The sequence below is a fragment of the Chiloscyllium punctatum genome, chromosome 32 (genome assembly GCF_047496795.1).
Source record: "Chiloscyllium punctatum isolate Juve2018m chromosome 32, sChiPun1.3, whole genome shotgun sequence".
In the NCBI taxonomy this organism is placed as follows: domain Eukaryota; kingdom Metazoa; phylum Chordata; class Chondrichthyes; order Orectolobiformes; family Hemiscylliidae; genus Chiloscyllium; species Chiloscyllium punctatum.
The window spans coordinates 16,836,514-16,855,122 of record NC_092770.1 but is presented as its reverse complement, the minus strand read 5'-3'; the positions used below and the strand labels follow the sequence as shown (position 1 = coordinate 16,855,122).

Below are 18,609 nucleotides of genomic sequence, written 5' to 3'. Positions count from 1 at the left end.
CAAATGGTGGCACTGGACTTGCTACTTGGAAGACATTAATACGAGAGATTTTGTCAGGAACATGGAGTGGTTAAAGTGGAGAGTCCAATAACCTCCAAGCAACTCAGCCAACACGGTATAAGCAGGCAGGGAGAGAGTTAAGTTTGAGTTTTGTGCAACAAGAGGTTCAGCAGAGCATGACTCAGATCAGATAATAACCTACAGTTAACAATGGGGTGCTGGAGACAAGGGTAGTGGGTTAACAAGGCGGAAAAGCAGTCATTATGTAGAGCCAGTTAACAATATTGGAAGCATTCAGTATGTGAGATCAGTTTAACAAGGGGAAAAGTATCCATTCTATGAATCCCAGTTAACAAGGTTATGAATGTTCATTGTATAACAGTAATAGACTTGGTCTCTACTACTGATACTCATTGATTGTTAACAGTCACACAATTAGTATGTATGTTGCCTTATCCGGATGCTCCTCCCTGTAAAATGACTATATAATTCATTAAGAAGCTGCTACTCCAGAGAAGACTGTGAACACATGTCACTGTGCATATGAGCGATCGTTCTCTCTCCCGCCAGGGCCTGGAATAAAGATGAAGGAGATAAAGCCACACTGAGTCTCTGAAGGTTTTACTTCGACTGAAGGGGGCAAACGGGATGACAATATTGATCTAGTTGGCAGGATCCAAGTGGATAGTTACGATCGGATGGTATCAGTTGCCACCCAGAACATCGCTGTCACAAGATGGAGGGGCCCACAAACTTAAATTTAAAACTTTAGTGCCTCTCAATATTCCTGTTTACTGGAGACGGTCCCCTTGTTCAATCGCTCTCTATTCTACGGATTCATCGAACAGTAATTAGTTCAGTCGAGAGACAATTTTGCAAACGCACTGGCAGCCAGAGTTCCTAGTCCTCTGCAGTGCATTGGGGAGGGGTGGGGGTGGAATGTGATCCAGGTTCGAGTCCTCTGCACGGTATTGGGGTTCAAGTCCACTGGCCGGGTTGATTTGAGGTTCAAGTCCTCTGCATTTAAGTGGGGTTTGAGTTCTGTGTTTAAGTGGGGTTCGAGGCTCCATGAGGAGTAAAATGAGAAAGGGGTTAAAGTCCCCTAGTGGCAAAATTTGAGGTTCTGAGTCTTTGTTCTGGGGGAAAGTGTGAGGCTTGGATTATGGTGCCACATGGTCCACTGCGAGGACTCTCTTTTTATAAAAGTGTAATTCCAACGAGAGGATGCAAAACAAAAAAAACAAGAAAGGCTGAAATTAAGGTTGTACTAATAATTGGGTTGAAAAAGGAAAGTTTCAATGTAGATTGTGCCATGCTGAGTGTGTTTGATGCTTAAAGGTTTTGGTTTGTTAAAATACTGGTTTGGAAAACCCTTTTAAGTAACTGTTTTACCTTGTTTGAATCAGGATCTCAATTCAACGTGCTTTGTGGGCTGTGTAGTGGGCAGGTTTTGTTTTTACATTGAAATTGTACATTATGTCCTCCTTAAAATTATCAAACTTGTAACCTTAAAACAAACTGAGTGCCTTGAGCCCTTGGTGTTTGAAATTCTGCAACGCCTGTTTAAAAAGGAATAGTTGGGTCAATGGTCATGCTTTAACCAGACGAGAGTATTGTATTACAATATCTTTGTTGCTATGTTTTTAATGCAGAATATTCACAAAGAGAGTGCATTTTGGAGTTTGATGCTCTCTCAAACCTTAACAAAACATTAGAACGTGAGGGTGAGCTGCTTAAATTCTGTTGATTTAAGACTTCAATGGCCCCCTTCATATTGCAAATTCAAAGAATGTTGATGTCTACCAAAGTTGCTACTGTAATTCTGATTACTTTATTTAGGAAGTTTAATTTGGAAAACATATTTTAAAATACTCAGCATTTGTTTCCCATGAATATTTGAGATTTAAACTGAACTGAAACTGCCTCTTCAAATGCTAAAGCACAGGAAACATTTGTTGTTTTCTTGCTGTTCTAGATTTTGGAAATATTTTTCGCGATAGGTTTGACATTAGCCAAATATCAATTTGTTAAAGGAAAATAATTTTTGAATAACCTGAATAAGTTACCCTAGATTTTGATTTTAGGACCACTGATTGTTTATAAATGACTGAATTGTTTCGGCAGTACAATTTAGAAGTTTATGGATTGTATAAAACTTGATAATGTCATAAATAGTGAACAAAGAAACAGACTTCAAGAATTTAAAGGTTGAAACAGGCAGCACAATTTAGTGTAGTTACATGTGTGGCTGTCTTCATATTGATATCCACCTTCGTAAGGAAGGAATAAGAGAGGAAATGTAAAGACACTTTCAGCAGCTAACATCTTCTCTCCAGTCTCTCCATTCACAGGTAAATCACGCCTTCGAACCACCGCCCACCCCTCCACAACCTGATCCAAAGGATTCAATCAGCTCCCCAGTCATGAGAATGAAAAGTGAAGCAGTTAACAACAAAGAAGACGAGGTCAGTACGCTTTTTGTCAGTGGCCTTCCTACGGTCATTAAACCACATGAGCATTCCCTTGTCTTTTGATCATTTAAGGAATATGAAGGTTCACTGATCAAGCTAACATCACAACAGCCAGTTGGCTTGGTTACATTTAACAGGAGAGCAGGAGAAGCAGCAAAGAACGCTGCGTTTACCTAGCCTGCAGTCGCAGCTGCTGCAATGCACACTCAAATATGCTGGTATCCTCCATCGGGAGCATCTCTGGAAGGATGGATGTCTCATCAGTTTTGTGAAGCATTTAACTGCTGTTACTCAAGTATTCAGAATTCTCCAAGGAGTGATGCGGGAACAGACTAAATTTTGTTTTCAAGTTGGACTTTACTAAAGGAGATTTTGGAGAACTGGCTCGTTTCCACTCGACTTCGAATGGATGGAGTGGTCACTCAGGACTATGAATTTAAGAACTTTATTGATGGATTTTTTCCCCACATGGGAGGATTCTTCAAACTCTAATTACTGTATGGGACTAGCAATTTTCATTATTATAATCATTGTATGCGGTGTGTCAAAAACTTGCTTAAATATTGGCTGTCAAAGTCTTATGCAAGCTGGTAGTGCCAGCTTGGCGGTTACCATAAAGTGATAAAAGGAGGGAATGAGAATGTGTATGGGGTATAAGCAGATAAGGCAAGAGTTAAGTTCAGAGTTATGTGGGAAAAAAAAGAGGATCAGCTGAGCACAACTCAGATAAGAACTTAGTTAACAATAGGGTGCTGGAGGCGAGGGCAATGAGTTAACAAAATGGAAAAACAGTCATTACGTACAGCCAGTAAATAATATTGAGAGCACTCGGTATATGAGGTCAGTTTAACAAGGGGAAAAGTATCCATTGTATGAATCCAGTTAACAAGGTTAGGAACATTCATTGTATAACATTAAATGGCTTGGTCTCTGCTATTGATACTCATTGATTGTAACAGTCACGCAATTAATATGTATGTTGCCTTATCTGGATGCTCCTCCCTTATCTCAGGAGTTGCCTTATCTGGATGACTTGTCAAGAAGCAAATAACCTATATAATTTAGGTTAGTCCTGAAAAGCAGATGTCAGCTGCACTGGCTTCAATTAGAATGACTATATAATTCATTAAGAAATTGCTATCCCAGAGAAGACTGTGAACTCACGTCCCTGTGCACATGTGCGATTGCTCTCCCTCCATGGCCCAGAATAAAGATGGAGGAGATAAAGCCATTCTGTGCTTTGTTTCGACCGGAGGGGGGACCGGCCGACAATACAACACCTGCCCACATATGGCAGAGTCTGGGAGATTGCACACTAAACATATTAGCATTCTCGCCTTCCATCAAACACTCTGGTCAGAGGGGGAGAGGGACACACACACACACACACGCTGTCTCAATTTCTCAATTGCATTCATACAATATTTGTTAACTTCAGTGATTTTTTTTGTTCTGCGAGTTAGGAACACTGTGCTGCATTTACATGATACAGTATTGTAATCTGTATATTTTCCCCCCCAGGCACTAAAAGTCCAAAAGGAACCTAACTCTGGTTTTAATATTGATAGATTCTTTTGATTCACTTAATGCCCCAATTTTCAGGACTTTAGGTGGAGACAATTAATTTCCAGCATTTTGTTTTGATTGCAAAGATAACTCAACTGTTCCCAACTCACCAAATGCACATAAGATAATGAAGGAAAATGCAAAATTTATTATTCATCTCGAATTATTTTCAGATTTGGGTTTTAAGTTTTACAACAGATAACTTCAGAAAAGATTTTTTTTTAAATTGACCTGTCAAGAAGCAAATAACCTATATAATTTAGGTTAGTCCTGAAAAGCAGATGTCAGCTGCACTGGCTTCAATTAGAACAGTTACAAAAAGTATTCTGACAGCAACTTCCTGCATTCGAACATTATCAAAAATCCCAAAACTTCAGAGCAGTTGACTGTAATAGAAGCAGTCTCAGCAAGGAAGCCATCTGACAGGGCAAGATCAGAAGGGTTCTTGAGGCAAGAACAAAGTTGCTTTAAAAAAAAGCTAAAGCTGTAACCAATTGAACAGTATAATGATACATATGTTTAAGCCACAGTTCCAGAAGTCCCAATCTAAGCTCTACTGATAGATGGTAAATCAATAGGTCACAGAATAAAGGCTGCTATTTTTTTCCCCTAGTAGTAAAAGTTTGGTGCTGAATTCCTACCCCAGTATCTGGCAATTCCTCGCTGCCAAAGAACACTACTGGCAACATCACCCACTTATTTTCCCACCTTTCAATAACTCAGGTCTGAACTCTTCAAATATTGAAATATGTTTTTACATATTATTAACCACTATTAAAAAGGATATCCATACCATTTATACTTGGCTATCAAAATCACAGCAAAGACATTTTAAGAGTAACGCTTTTAAATATACGGGGTTGCAAAGATCCATGTCAAATAAGAAATCAACAAATATTCATAGAATGAATTCTTCAGTTCATGGTTTAATTGAAAACAGAAGCTTAAAATGCTGTACGACAAAGTGTTGTGTTACAATGGAAAAAAATATAGTGCATATGTCAAATGTTTGACCTAGAGTAGGCCATTAAGGCAGAAAAAAAATCCAGCTTTTCATGACCACACAATACAGTCCAGTGTCTCCAAAAGAAAAATCTGTTGATAACTCATGAGAGAGACTCCATTTGTGAGAATCATAGAAAGGCTAAAGCAAATAGGAACACTGGCTCTCCCTAAATATTTCTTGCAGATTTGATTTTTAAGATCAGAGTATTTCTACTATACTTCTAGCTTCATAAAAGTATTTTGTGACAGTCAAGTATACTGATGCATTTATATGCTGCTACGTATATTACAAATTAAATGAAAAACTGGTTAGCTTTTTAATCTTTCACTTTATTCTAACTAAAGTTACTAATAAGAATTTACTACTGGCAAAAAGTAGACAATGAATTAAGAACACAATTTATCAAATTCAATAAAAAGGAAGCTGGATATTATTTCAAATTTAATTTTTATTCGGTTGAAATCAAACATGTTTCTCATCTAACAGTCATGAAGAATTCTGCCCCCATGTCAGCAATTCTCAATTTCAGCCAGCAATTCAAGATGCAATCAGTTAGAGATCTAGGGTGTCAAACTTTACCCCAAACACCTATTGAAGCAGCTAAAATGCTTTATTACAGGTTACTGAAATGTTCAGTTATATAAAAAAACCATCTATTTCATGCTTTCAAAACAATAAGGCAGCTCATCAGCAATTTTCAAGAGCAAGTACAGACAGAACATAGAAAAATACAGCGCAGTACAGGTCCTTTGGCCCTCGATGTTGCGCCGATCCAAGCCCACCTAACCTACACTAGCCCACTATCCTCCATATGCCTATCCAATGCCTGTTTAAATGCCCATAAAGAGGGAGAGCCCACCACTGCTACTGGCAGGGCATTCCATGAACTCATGACTCGCTGAGTAAAGAATCTACCCCTAACATCTGTGCAAACTCCACATAGGCAGATGGTTCTCTGGCGCTGTCAGGGAGCAGTGCTAACCACTGAGCCACTGGCCGCATCTAGCTATAGTCTCCTATCACAAATCAAAATCCTACATTTCAATTCTCTCTGCTAAACAACAGAGCCACTTGTGGTAACACTGATCTGGCTGCTTTCCCTTGAGGCCACGAACCCCCTCCCAAAAATATACTTGTTTGAGGAGGAAATGCCTTAGGGGACTCCTGTACTGCCAGCATACAAGTCAAATGGCCATGAATTGATATGTACTAAGAACAGACGTCACAAAATATTTCACAACATTGGAAAAGTTTTAAGTGCATCCAATTAAATATCACAAATCAAAAGCCATTATTTTGACTCATAGGAACTGTTGCCTTTCCATTTCTCCCCTGGAAAATGTTGGATGCGGAACAAGACAATCCATAAACGTGGTGTTATATTTGACCCAGAACCACACGTCTGCAGCATGAAAGGTGCTCGCTACCCAACTTCAGTCTTGTCTCAATCTATCTGCTGGTGAAATGCCCATGAAATGCCCATGCACCCTTTGTTACCTTAGACTTAACTATTCCAACACACTTATGTGGATTGTTGATTGTGAGAGACCACACATCTCAAGATCATTCTTCCACTTGTGCTCTAATTCCCTGCAAATTCCAGACACCCAGTTTTGTACACCTTGCTCCACATTGGCTCTTTTGTGAAGAAATCACAATTTTCAAAATGTCATCTTTATTTCCAATTACTTCATGGCTACACCTTCCCCCATCCATGATCTCCTTCTGCACGCCACTTCAGATTACTACATTCCTCAAATTCTAGCCTAGCGAACAACTCCAATGTAATCCCTCTGCTGTTGACAGCCTTGCTTTCAGCTACCTAGACACTAAGTTCTCCAAAAATCTGTCTTTTCTTTCATCTTCGTGCTTAAAACCTAATACTCTGACCAACCTTCTGATATTCAGGACTAATGTTGTATGCTGCTCAGTGTCAATGAGTTTGCGCCATAAAGCTCCTGCAAAGCACTGAGTCATTCCACTACATTAAAGGGATAACAAAGTTACAATAAGAAATGCCATTTATCAGCAAAAATATAAATCTTCAAAGCTATGAGAGAGATTGGAAACCCTTGGTTTGTTTTCATGTGAATGTCAGAGGCTGAGGGGCAACCTGACAGAAGTTTTCAAAATTATGAGAACCGTGGATAGAATGGATAGTTGGCAGACTTTTCTCCAAGGTAGGCGAAAGTGAGTACGGCAGATGCTGAAGATTAGAGTCAAGAGTGTGGTACTGGAAAAGCACAGGTCAGGCAGCATCTGAGGAGCAGGAAAATCAACATTTTGGGCAAAACCTGTTCATCAGCCCTTCCTGATAAGGGGCTTTTGCCTGAAGTGTCAATCTTCCTGCTCTTTGGATGCTGCCTGACCTGCTGTGCTTTTCCAGCATCACATTCTTGACTTTTCCCCATGGTAGAAATGTCAATTACGAAGGGACATCAGTTTAAGATGAATGGGAGTAAGTTTAAAGGAGATATGGGAGAAGTTTCTTTCCCCCCCATACAGTGGGGGCGGGGGGAGGGAGTGAGGAAGAGGTGGGTAAGTGCTGCAATGCGCTGTCAGGTGGTAGAAGCAGATACAACAATAACATCTGAGATATATAAATAGGCAGGGAATAGAGGGACTGCATGGAGGCAATAGGTTTTTTTAAGTTTAGAAAATAGTCATGTGTCGGCACAGGCTTGATGACCTGTTCCTGTGCTGTACTGTTCTTTGTTCCAAATAAGTGCACAGACAACTAACCGGAATGATTCTAACAACGCTAAGTAAATTAGCAGCAACATTCTAACTAATCAGCAGCTCAGTAACTGCCAGAGAATACTGCTCCTCACCAAATTTATAGATATTATTACAGTATAACTTATTCAAAACTCACTATCTGGTACATTAGTGAGGGTTTTTGGAGGGCGGGGGGAAGCAGTGGGAAGAGAGAGAACCTTCCCCTTTAATTCACAAGAAAAGAGAGTTACATTAAACCTCAGTTCAAGATCACGAAGTATTCCAAATATAATATTCATGAGAAGCTCAATTTTGCTAACTTGTTCTCCTCCATATCCCAAAGTCCTACTCCTTTAATTCCACTGATTTTAATTCTGCAATGAGCCAATCCAATGACTCTCAAAGTTCAAACTCTAAGATCCACTGACCACAAACCTGAATCAAGTACAAAGTAAGGCATAATTTGTATTATTTGTTGCATTGAACTTATAATGCTTTTAATTGGAAGAATAAGTGCAAGAAAGTTCTTTTTTGGTGGGCCACATGATGGCTATCTTGATTTCAGCATTATGACAAACTGAAAGAATGCTTGCATACTGGTGAAAAATATTGTGGAATCCTACAACCACTTAATATGTGCAAACTCACTTTCCTTTCAAAAAGGAAAATCCACATTACACCATGACTGGAATAGGAATACGCTTGAAACTATCCCAAACAAGCTGAAATTATCAACCAAATACAAACCAAGCCCTAAAATACTATTGCCTTCAGAGAAGCATGATTTTCACCAGTGATTTAGAAGGAAACTTATATATAGAAAGTACCATTCAACACTTCCATGTCCCATAGTGCTTTACAGTCAACGCAGTACTTTTGAACAGTCATTACTGTAATGCAGGAAGTAAAGTCACCATTATGCATACAAGTTCCCACAAATGTGGATGTAGGTTTGCTCGCTGAGCAGGAAGATTCATTTCCAGACATTTCATCACCCTAAGTAACATTTTCGGTGGACCTCCGAGCGAAGCACTATTGATAATTCCTGCTTTCTATTTATATGTTTGGGTTGGTTATGTCATTTCCTGTTCTTTTTCTCAGAGGGTGGTAGATGGAGTCTTACTTGATGTGTTTGTTGATAGAGTTCTGGTTGGAATGCCACACCACTAGGAATTCTCATGTCTCTCTCTGTTTGGCTTGTCCTAGGATGAATGGGTTGTCCCAGTCTAAGTGGTGCCCTTCCTTATCTGTATGTAAGGATACTAGTGAGAGAGGGTCATGTCGTTTTGTGGCTAGTTGATGTTCACGTATCCTGGTGGCTAGCTTTCTGCCTGTTTGTCCAATGTAGTGTTTGTTAGAGTCCTTGTATGGTATTTTGTAAATTACATTAGCTTTGCTTGTTGTCTGTATTTCAAGTTCATCAGCTGTTGTCATAGTGTGTTGGTGGGTTTGTAGGCTACCATGATGCCTGGAAGGTGGGGGTGGGGGCGTGGGTGGCCCACAAACCCACTAAAACAGCATCCAATGAACTTGAAAAACCCTATACAGACAACAAGCAAAACTAATGGCATTTACAAAATAGAATTGTGGCATTCCAACCGGAACTCTATCAACAAACACATCGAGTTAGACTATCTACCACCCCCTGAGAAAATTAACAGAAAATGACATCACCAACCCAAAGAAACCCAAACATAAATAGAAAGCAAGAATTATCAGCAGTGCTTTGCCCGGAGGCCCACTGAAGATGTTACGTAGGAGGGTGACGAAACATCTGGAAATGAACCTTCCAGGTCAGAGAGCAAAACTACATCCAGAATCTCAACCTGAGCTACAAATCTTCTCAACTTGCTAAATAAGATTATGGCCAGAAATATAATTTGTAATCACTAATATTGTTCAGGACACAAAGGCAGCACCCTGGACAATGAAGCACTTCTTCAGTATTGCTTTACACTCATGCTCGAGTCTTGAGATGGGACTTCAATTCATCTTTCTGATACAGAAGCAAGAGCACCACCAATCGACCCAAGGCCAGCACTTTGAGGAATACATAACAGATATACATCTTAAATAGGATTAAGCCTAAACTCAAACTATAGAACTCAAACTTGCCTCATGTCTTTAAAACTTAGACATGCATGGCGACACCAAAATGCCATTATTCCTATTAAAGTATTCTTTAAAATGTTCGCAGGAAGAGCTGGCTCAATTTATTTGCTCTGAAATAGAATGGAGGGCATTATTAGAATCACAAGGAAGCAAGTCGAATTGGTGATGGAAACAACTTTAGATAATATTTGTATTTGTAATGTCAAGCAAACGCCTGACTCATGCAGATGATATAATCAGGAATGAATTTCAGAATTTACTACAGTGGAATCTCAGCTCTCAATCTCTAAGCTGCTTGTCCAAAATCAATAACCACTGTGCTCGTGCACCAAAAATAACCTGGTGTGCATGATGCAAGTAACTATACATGACTAGTTTCCAAAAAACATATGAAAAATAGTGCATAGAATTGGAAAAGTTACAAAGTTTGCTTTTATCCCCCTGATTGGGTGTTTGTAGAGGACCAAAACACAGTAGAAAATGAGGTACAAAGTAAATTACCACTGAATGTTTACGATTTGTTACATAAACAGAAGTAATTCAACCAGCATTAATTTGAAGCAACTGGCTCTTAAAATACTTGTGTCCGAAAATACTCTTCCCTGGCAATGCCTAGCTTGCCAGCAGCTCTGCACCCAGCCTGAACAGTTCTGACTGACCACAAATGGCAAACAGGGATTTATTCTAGCCTATTTCAATCCCCCTGTAATATTAACCTGATGCACTTTAAGACATTTAATATAGTAGCCCCTATTCATAGAATAGCTGCCAATGAATCTGCAGTCGCAGCACCCTCATGCAATTCTCATAAGAGGAACACTAACTGTTTCACAACTTAACTAGAAAACTGACCTATAGATCAATTCTTATCATTATCTGTGTATTCCTGTATTTCATTACCTGCATCTAACATATTCTATCACATGCAATTTTGAAGATTCCAATTCAATCAGCATCAATGGCCCTTTAAGAAAGGGTATCAAACTTAGTCAACCTTTGCCCAAAAGAAGTATTTCCAGGTATCTGTCAACAGCCTGACTGTAATTGTAAAATTATGCTTTTTCTGTACCTATTCACAGAAAATCTGGAGACTATTTTGACATCACTCCAGGACAACATATTTGATATCATGGTCAACAGTTCAGTCAGATAATCAATATGTGCTTGAATAGATCGAGTAGCAACTAAAGTAGACTATCTTCTTAACTTGGTCTCCTCTGATCCATCAAGAGTATCAATACTACAAAATAGGAGCTAACTTTATTTTAAACCTGCAAGTTGAATAACAGCAAAAAACACAGGTATCAATTTGTTCCAGAAAGTAAGCTACGTGCTTTCAGTATTTTCTGTTTTTATTCTATTAGTTAGTACATCCAGGCTCAGTATAAATTACAGCTAGTTTAAAGTTGCAAAGTCAGACTTGTAATAAGGACATTAAAAAAAAGACTGATCAGAACTGACACGTCAATCACAAATTTCCTCGACAATCTTCATTCAGATGTTCACTAAGCTATGGTAGATGTCAACTCCAAACCAGGTCTGGAAGGGTTTCAAAGCAATATCTGTTCCATCCATAATTTTAAGTTTTAAAAAAAATTGCTGGCAAGATGTAGCATTTAGTGTGGGTGGGGAGAATGGACAGCCTAAATTCAGATCTGTCCACACCCTTCTCTTTCACTAGTGTAAAGGGTCAAGCAGGCATTTTAACAAATAGGAGGGTGGTGCCTCACTGTCAAACAGCAGTTATCAGTGGGAAAATGAGGAACAAGCTCTCTCCAGATGTTCCTAAAGGGTTGTAGAATGTTATTTTTGAAAAAACATTATGTAGCCAGATGTGAACATTCTAAAACATTCAGATTAGGCAGATTTTAATCATAGAATGTGGGGGAGATATTTGGGGAAGCAAGTAACAAAAGGAGACGGGGCAAGGAGGAGGAGGACATGGTCAAGGGAATTGGAGAGGGGATCAGGATTGATGTGGGAAAAGGGCAAGAGATCCCAGGGTTTATAGGGATGGACTTGACAAGAAGAGGGAGAGAAAAGGAGGGATGGGGAAGGAGAGAACAGAAGAAAGAGGGCACAAGGTGAAGTATGTGGGGTCTGGTGTGTGATGAAAAGATGGGGGCAGAGCAGGGGTCCAGAAAGAGGGAGTGGTTGGCTGCAGAGTTGGAGGTGGTCAGACAAGACTGGGGTGAAGGTGGGGTCGGTTAGATGGGATGGGGTAGGACACAGCTGTGGGGGTCGAATGAGGTGGGGGTTGGTGGTACTGTCTGGATGGGGTGGACCGGGAGGAGGTTTCAGATATGATAGGGGTGGGGTGTTTGGATAGGGTGCAATTGAGGGGTATTAGACATATTGTTGGGGGGGGGGTGAGGGTGGTTCTAACAGAGGGTGTTGGGGGAGGGGATTCGGATGGAGTGGGGGGGAGCAGACAGACTGGGGGGGGGGGGGTGTGGAGGGTGTTCTGCAAGGTGGTAGTAGTGGTGGGAGTTCAGACAGTAGGGGGTGATTCAGATGGGGGGGGTGCGCGTTGGGAGCAGTTCGGAGGGGGGGGTTGCGGGGATTCAGACAGGTTTTTTGGGGGCGGTTCGCATGGGTTGGGGTGGTTGCACAGGGAGGGGGTTGGGGGTTCACACGGGGTGGGTGTTGGGTGGTGGGGGAGGGGTGGGGGGGCACACAGGGTGGGGGTTAGGAGGTGGGAAGGTGGTTCGCACGGGGAGGGAGTGGGGGGGGGATGAGGAGGGAGGTTCTGCACAGGGAGGGGGATGGGGGGGGATGAGGAGGGGAGTTCGCACAGGGAGGGGGTTGGGTGGATCCGCACAGGGGTGGCTTCGCACGAGGAAGGGTTGGGGGGGTTGGTGGGTGAGGAGGGGAGTGGGGGGATTCGCATTGGGGCGGCTTCGCACGAGGTTGGGGGGTTTGCACGGGGGTGGCTTTGCGTAAGGGGGCGGGGGGACGGGACAGGGGGATGAGGGGCGGCTGAGGAGAGTCTGGGTGGTGGGGGGGCAGGACAAGGGGGTCTGGGGGGTGAGTAGGAGCCTGGGGTTTGGGGGGGGGGGTGGCGGCGCGGCGAGCAGGGGGCCTGGGGGGGGGTGGGGAGGCGACGAGGGGGGCTGGGGGGGTGAGGGGCAACAAGGGGGGGTGAGGGGCAACGAGGGGGGGGGAGGGGAGACGAGGGGGGGGAGGGGAGACGAGGGGGGGGAGGGGAGACGAGGGGGGGGGAGGGGAGACGAGGGGGGGGGAGGGGAGACGAGGGGGGGGGAGGGGAGACGAGGGGGGGGGGGAGGGGAGACGAGGGGGGGGGAGGGGAGACGAGGGGGGGGGGGGAGGGGAACGAGGGGGGGGAGACGAGGGGGGGAGGGAGACGAGGGGGGGGGGAACGAGGGGGGGGCGACGAGGGGGGCTGGGGGAGGGAGGGGCGACGAGGGGGGCTGGGGGAGGGAGGGGCGACGAGGGGGGCTGGGGGAGGGAGGGGCGACGAGGGGGGCTGGGGGAGGGAGGGGCGACGAGGGGGGCTGGGGGAGGGAGGGGCGACGAGGGGGGCTGGGGGAGGGAGGGGCGACGAGGGGGGCTGGGGGAGGGAGGGGCGACGAGGGGGGCTGGGGGAGGGAGGGGCGACGAGGGGGGCTGGGGGAGGGAGGGGCGACGAGGGGGGCTGGGGGAGGGAGGGGCGACGAGGGGGGCTGGGGGAGGGAGGGGCGACGAGGGGGGCTGGGGGAGGGAGGGGCGACGAGGGGGGCTGGGGGAGGGAGGGGCGACGAGGGGGGCTGGGGGAGGGAGGGGCGACGAGGGGGGCTGGGGGAGGGAGGGGCGACGAGGGGGGCTGGGGGAGGGAGGGGCGACGAGGGGGGCTGGGGGAGGGAGGGGCGACGAGGGGGGCTGGGGGAGGGAGGGGCGACGAGGGGGGCTGGGGGAGGGAGGGGCGACGAGGGGGGCTGGGGGAGGGAGGGGCGACGAGGGGGGCTGGGGGAGGGAGGGGCGACGAGGGGGGCTGGGGGAGGGAGGGGCGACGAGGGGGGCTGGGGGAGGGAGGGGCGACGAGGGGGGCTGGGGGAGGGAGGGGCGACGAGGGGGGCTGGGGGAGGGAGGGGCGACGAGGGGGGCTGGGGGAGGGAGGGGCGACGAGGGGGGCTGGGGGAGGGAGGGGCGACGAGGGGGGCTGGGGGAGGGAGGGGCGACGAGGGGGGCTGGGGGAGGGAGGGGCGACGAGGGGGGCTGGGGGAGGGAGGGGCGACGAGGGGGGCTGGGGGAGGGAGGGGCGACGAGGGGGGCTGGGGGAGGGAGGGGCGACGAGGGGGGCTGGGGGAGGGAGGGGCGACGAGGGGGGCTGGGGGAGGGAGGGGCGACGAGGGGGGCTGGGGGAGGGAGGGGCGACGAGGGGGGCTGGGGGAGGGAGGGGCGACGAGGGGGGCTGGGGGAGGGAGGGGCGACGAGGGGGGCTGGGGGAGGGAGGGGCGACGAGGGGGGCTGGGGGAGGGAGGGGCGACGAGGGGGGCTGGGGGAGGGAGGGGCGACGAGGGGGGCTGGGGGAGGGAGGGGCGACGAGGGGGGCTGGGGGAGGGAGGGGCGACGAGGGGGGCTGGGGGAGGGAGGGGCGACGAGGGGGGCTGGGGGAGGGAGGGGCGACGAGGGGGGCTGGGGGAGGGAGGGGCGACGAGGGGGGCTGGGGGAGGGAGGGGCGACGAGGGGGGCTGGGGGAGGGAGGGGCGACGAGGGGGGCTGGGGGAGGGAGGGGCGACGAGGGGGGCTGGGGGAGGGAGGGGCGACGAGGGGGGCTGGGGGAGGGAGGGGCGACGAGGGGGGCTGGGGGAGGGAGGGGCGACGAGGGGGGCTGGGGGAGGGAGGGGCGACGAGGGGGGCTGGGGGAGGGAGGGGCGACGAGGGGGGCTGGGGGAGGGAGGGGCGACGAGGGGGGCTGGGGGAGGGAGGGGCGACGAGGGGGGCTGGGGGAGGGAGGGGCGACGAGGGGGGCTGGGGGAGGGAGGGGCGACGAGGGGGGCTGGGGGAGGGAGGGGCGACGAGGGGGGCTGGGGGAGGGAGGGGCGACGAGGGGGGCTGGGGGAGGGAGGGGCGACGAGGGGGGCTGGGGGAGGGAGGGGCGACGAGGGGGGCTGGGGGAGGGAGGGGCGACGAGGGGGGCTGGGGGAGGGAGGGGCGACGAGGGGGGCTGGGGGAGGGAGGGGCGACGAGGGGGGCTGGGGGAGGGAGGGGCGACGAGGGGGGCTGGGGGAGGGAGGGGCGACGAGGGGGGCTGGGGGAGGGAGGGGCGACGAGGGGGGCTGGGGGAGGGAGGGGCGACGAGGGGGGCTGGGGGAGGGAGGGGCGACGAGGGGGGCTGGGGGAGGGAGGGGCGACGAGGGGGGCTGGGGGAGGGAGGGGCGACGAGGGGGGCTGGGGGAGGGAGGGGCGACGAGGGGGGCTGGGGGAGGGAGGGGCGACGAGGGGGGCTGGGGGAGGGAGGGGCGACGAGGGGGGCTGGGGGAGGGAGGGGCGACGAGGGGGGCTGGGGGAGGGAGGGGCGACGAGGGGGGCTGGGGGAGGGAGGGGCGACGAGGGGGGCTGGGGGAGGGAGGGGCGACGAGGGGGGCTGGGGGAGGGAGGGGCGACGAGGGGGGCTGGGGGAGGGAGGGGCGACGAGGGGGGCTGGGGGAGGGAGGGGCGACGAGGGGGGCTGGGGGAGGGAGGGGCGACGAGGGGGGCTGGGGGAGGGAGGGGCGACGAGGGGGGCTGGGGGAGGGAGGGGCGACGAGGGGGGCTGGGGGAGGGAGGGGCGACGAGGGGGGCTGGGGGAGGGAGGGGCGACGAGGGGGGCTGGGGGAGGGAGGGGCGACGAGGGGGGCTGGGGGAGGGAGGGGCGACGAGGGGGGCTGGGGGAGGGAGGGGCGACGAGGGGGGCTGGGGGAGGGAGGGGCGACGAGGGGGGCTGGGGGAGGGAGGGGCGACGAGGGGGGCTGGGGGAGGGAGGGGCGACGAGGGGGGCTGGGGGAGGGAGGGGCGACGAGGGGGGCTGGGGGAGGGAGGGGCGACGAGGGGGGCTGGGGGAGGGAGGGGCGACGAGGGGGGCTGGGGGAGGGAGGGGCGACGAGGGGGGCTGGGGGAGGGAGGGGCGACGAGGGGGGCTGGGGGAGGGAGGGGCGACGAGGGGGGCTGGGGGAGGGAGGGGCGACGAGGGGGGCTGGGGGAGGGAGGGGCGACGAGGGGGGCTGGGGGAGGGAGGGGCGACGAGGGGGGCTGGGGGAGGGAGGGGCGACGAGGGGGGCTGGGGGAGGGAGGGGCGACGAGGGGGGCTGGGGGAGGGAGGGGCGACGAGGGGGGCTGGGGGAGGGAGGGGCGACGAGGGGGGCTGGGGGAGGGAGGGGCGACGAGGGGGGCTGGGGGAGGGAGGGGCGACGAGGGGGGCTGGGGGAGGGAGGGGCGACGAGGGGGGCTGGGGGAGGGAGGGGCGACGAGGGGGGCTGGGGGAGGGAGGGGCGACGAGGGGGGCTGGGGGAGGGAGGGGCGACGAGGGGGGCTGGGGGAGGGAGGGGCGACGAGGGGGGCTGGGGGAGGGAGGGGCGACGAGGCGGGCTGGGGGAGGGAGGGGGTTGGGGGGGTGTGGGGTGGGAGGGGGTTGGGGGCTGTGGGGGGGCGGAAGAAGAGGGGGTTGGAAGGGTGAGGGGGTTGGAAGGGTGAGGGGGTTGGAAGGGTGAGGGGGTTGGAAGGGTGAGGGGGGAGGAGGGGGTTGAGGGGGGAGGAGGGGGTTGAGGGGGGAGGAGGGGGTTGAGGGGGGAGGAGGGGGTTGAGGGGGGAGGAGGGGGTTGAGGGGGGAGGAGGGGGTTGAGGGGGGAGGAGGGGGTTGAGGGGGGAGGGGGGGGTTGAGGGGGGAGGGGGGGGTTGAGGGGGGAGGGGGGGGTTGAGGGGGGAGGGGGGGGTTGAGGGGGGAGGGGGGGGTTGAGGGGGGAGGGGGGAGGAGGGGGTTGAGGGGGGAGGGGGAGGAGGGGGTTGAGGGGGGAGGGGGGAGGAGGGGGTTGAGGGGGGAGGGGGGAGGAGGGGGTTGAGGGGGGAGGGGGGAGGAGGGGGTTGAGGGGGGAGGGGGGAGGAGGGGGTTGAGGGGGGAGGGGGGAGGAGGGGGTTGAGGGGGGAGGGGGGGTTGAGGGGGGGTTGAGGGGGGAGGGGGGTGTTGAGGGGGGGAGGGGGGGGGTTGAGGGGGGAGGGGGGGGTTGAGGGGGGAGGGGGGGGTTGAGGGGGGAGGGGGGGTTGAGGGGGGAGGGGGGGTTGAGGGGGGAGATTGGGACTTGAGGGGGGAGGAGGGGGTTGGGGGGAGGGAGGGGGTTGGGGGGAGGGAGGGGGTTGGGGGGGTGTGGGGTGGGAGGGGGTTGGGGGTGTGGAGGGGAGAGGAGGGGGTTGGGGGGGTGGGGAAGGGGGTTCACACAGGGAGTGGATTGGGGGTGAGGAGCGTTCCAACCTGGGGGGGGGGGTTGCTGGGCGCGTGCTGGACGGAGTTACGGCTCACTCTGCCGCCCGTGCCCGATGTCCCGTGGGCAGCGCGCACGCGCGCCTGATTCAACGGTTCCCGCCGCCTCACTGTCCTCCCTCACCCTCCGGCCTCCTCCTCGAACCCCTCAAGAGGGAGGAAGGGAGGGAGAGGGGCTCCAAGGATCTCCGCGCCCACCCACCTGCCACAGCCAGAGACCCGTTTTCAGAAGGAGGAGTGGGGGGGGGGGGGGCGGCGGTACCCCCACGCGATGGAAATCACCTTCTCTCCGCCCCGTAGAACGGGAGTGAGGGGAGTAGACGCCAGTTGGTCGGCCAGCCACCCCACCTCACTCTGTCTCCGCTTCCCACTCACTCCCTCGGCCGCCAGCACCACTCGTCACGTGACGTCCGGCATATCCCGCCCCGTACCCCACCATCGATTGGCCCGCTCTCGGCCCCACCTACTGCCCGCCCATCCTTCTTACGATTGGTCGGACCGGCTGTCCGTCTAGGCGTGAGGGCGGGGTCCCGCTTGGGAGTCCCTAGCAGTGGCAGGGACTGTGACAATGAGTAGCAATGCCAGGGGAGGCAATATGAAGAAAAGTTAAAGGCAAAAGCAAGAAGCAGGGCAGACCCGGCCTAACTTCTCTGAAAGCTTGTCATTCAAAAAAAACATTTTGGACTATAACTTGGTGTTCTGCGATTTTTACCTTTCTTGATTTTTAAATTTCTCTGAAATCATCATCATCAGGATTGTTCATTGATAAAGAGATCAAAGGGAATGGGAGAAGGGCTTAAAGGGATGAATAGCCTCTTCCTGCTCTTATTTTCTTTGCTGGTGTCTGGTCCTACCTGGAATCTCCTTCAAGGGGAAACACCATCTTTGCACTCTACCAATAAAGTTATAGAATGCCTACGGTTCAGAAAGTAGCCATTCAGCTCATCATGTCAGCACTGACCTTCCAAAGAGCATCTCACCCAGACTTGGCCCACTACCCTGTGACTCTACATTTCTCATGGCTAACCCACTCATCCCTGGGAACAATGGACAATTTAACATGGTCAATCCACCTACACCTGCACATCTTTGGATTGTGGGAGGAAACTGGAGCACTGGACAGAAACCCATGCAGACACAGGGAGAATGTACAAACTCCAAAATACATTCACCCAGGGCTGGAGTTGGACCTGAGTCCCTGGTACTGTGAGGCAGCAGTGCTAACTGTGCCATTGTTTGAAGTTCCCCTAAGAATTATGTGTTTCAGTAAAGTTGCTATTCAT

The 18,609-nt window shown here is 51.4% G+C and overlaps 1 protein-coding gene across 15 annotated transcripts in view; it reads right to left on the bottom strand.

The window, feature by feature from the left end:
• ppfibp1b (PPFIA binding protein 1b) overlaps positions 1 to 17,740 on the bottom strand; it is a 165,239-nt gene extending 147,499 nt beyond the window's left edge. For 11 of the 15 annotated variants that reach the window (XM_072551740.1, XM_072551749.1, XM_072551747.1 and 8 more), the window contains exon 1: positions 17,529 to 17,728. The gene's annotated coding sequence lies outside the window, so the exon portion shown is untranslated. Of the gene's footprint in view, positions 1 to 17,528 lie in introns of all 15 variants that reach the window. The other 4 variants (XM_072551745.1, XM_072551744.1, XM_072551754.1 and 1 more) reach the window with 4 other exon arrangements.
• Between the last annotated feature and the right edge of the window lie 869 nt (positions 17,741 to 18,609).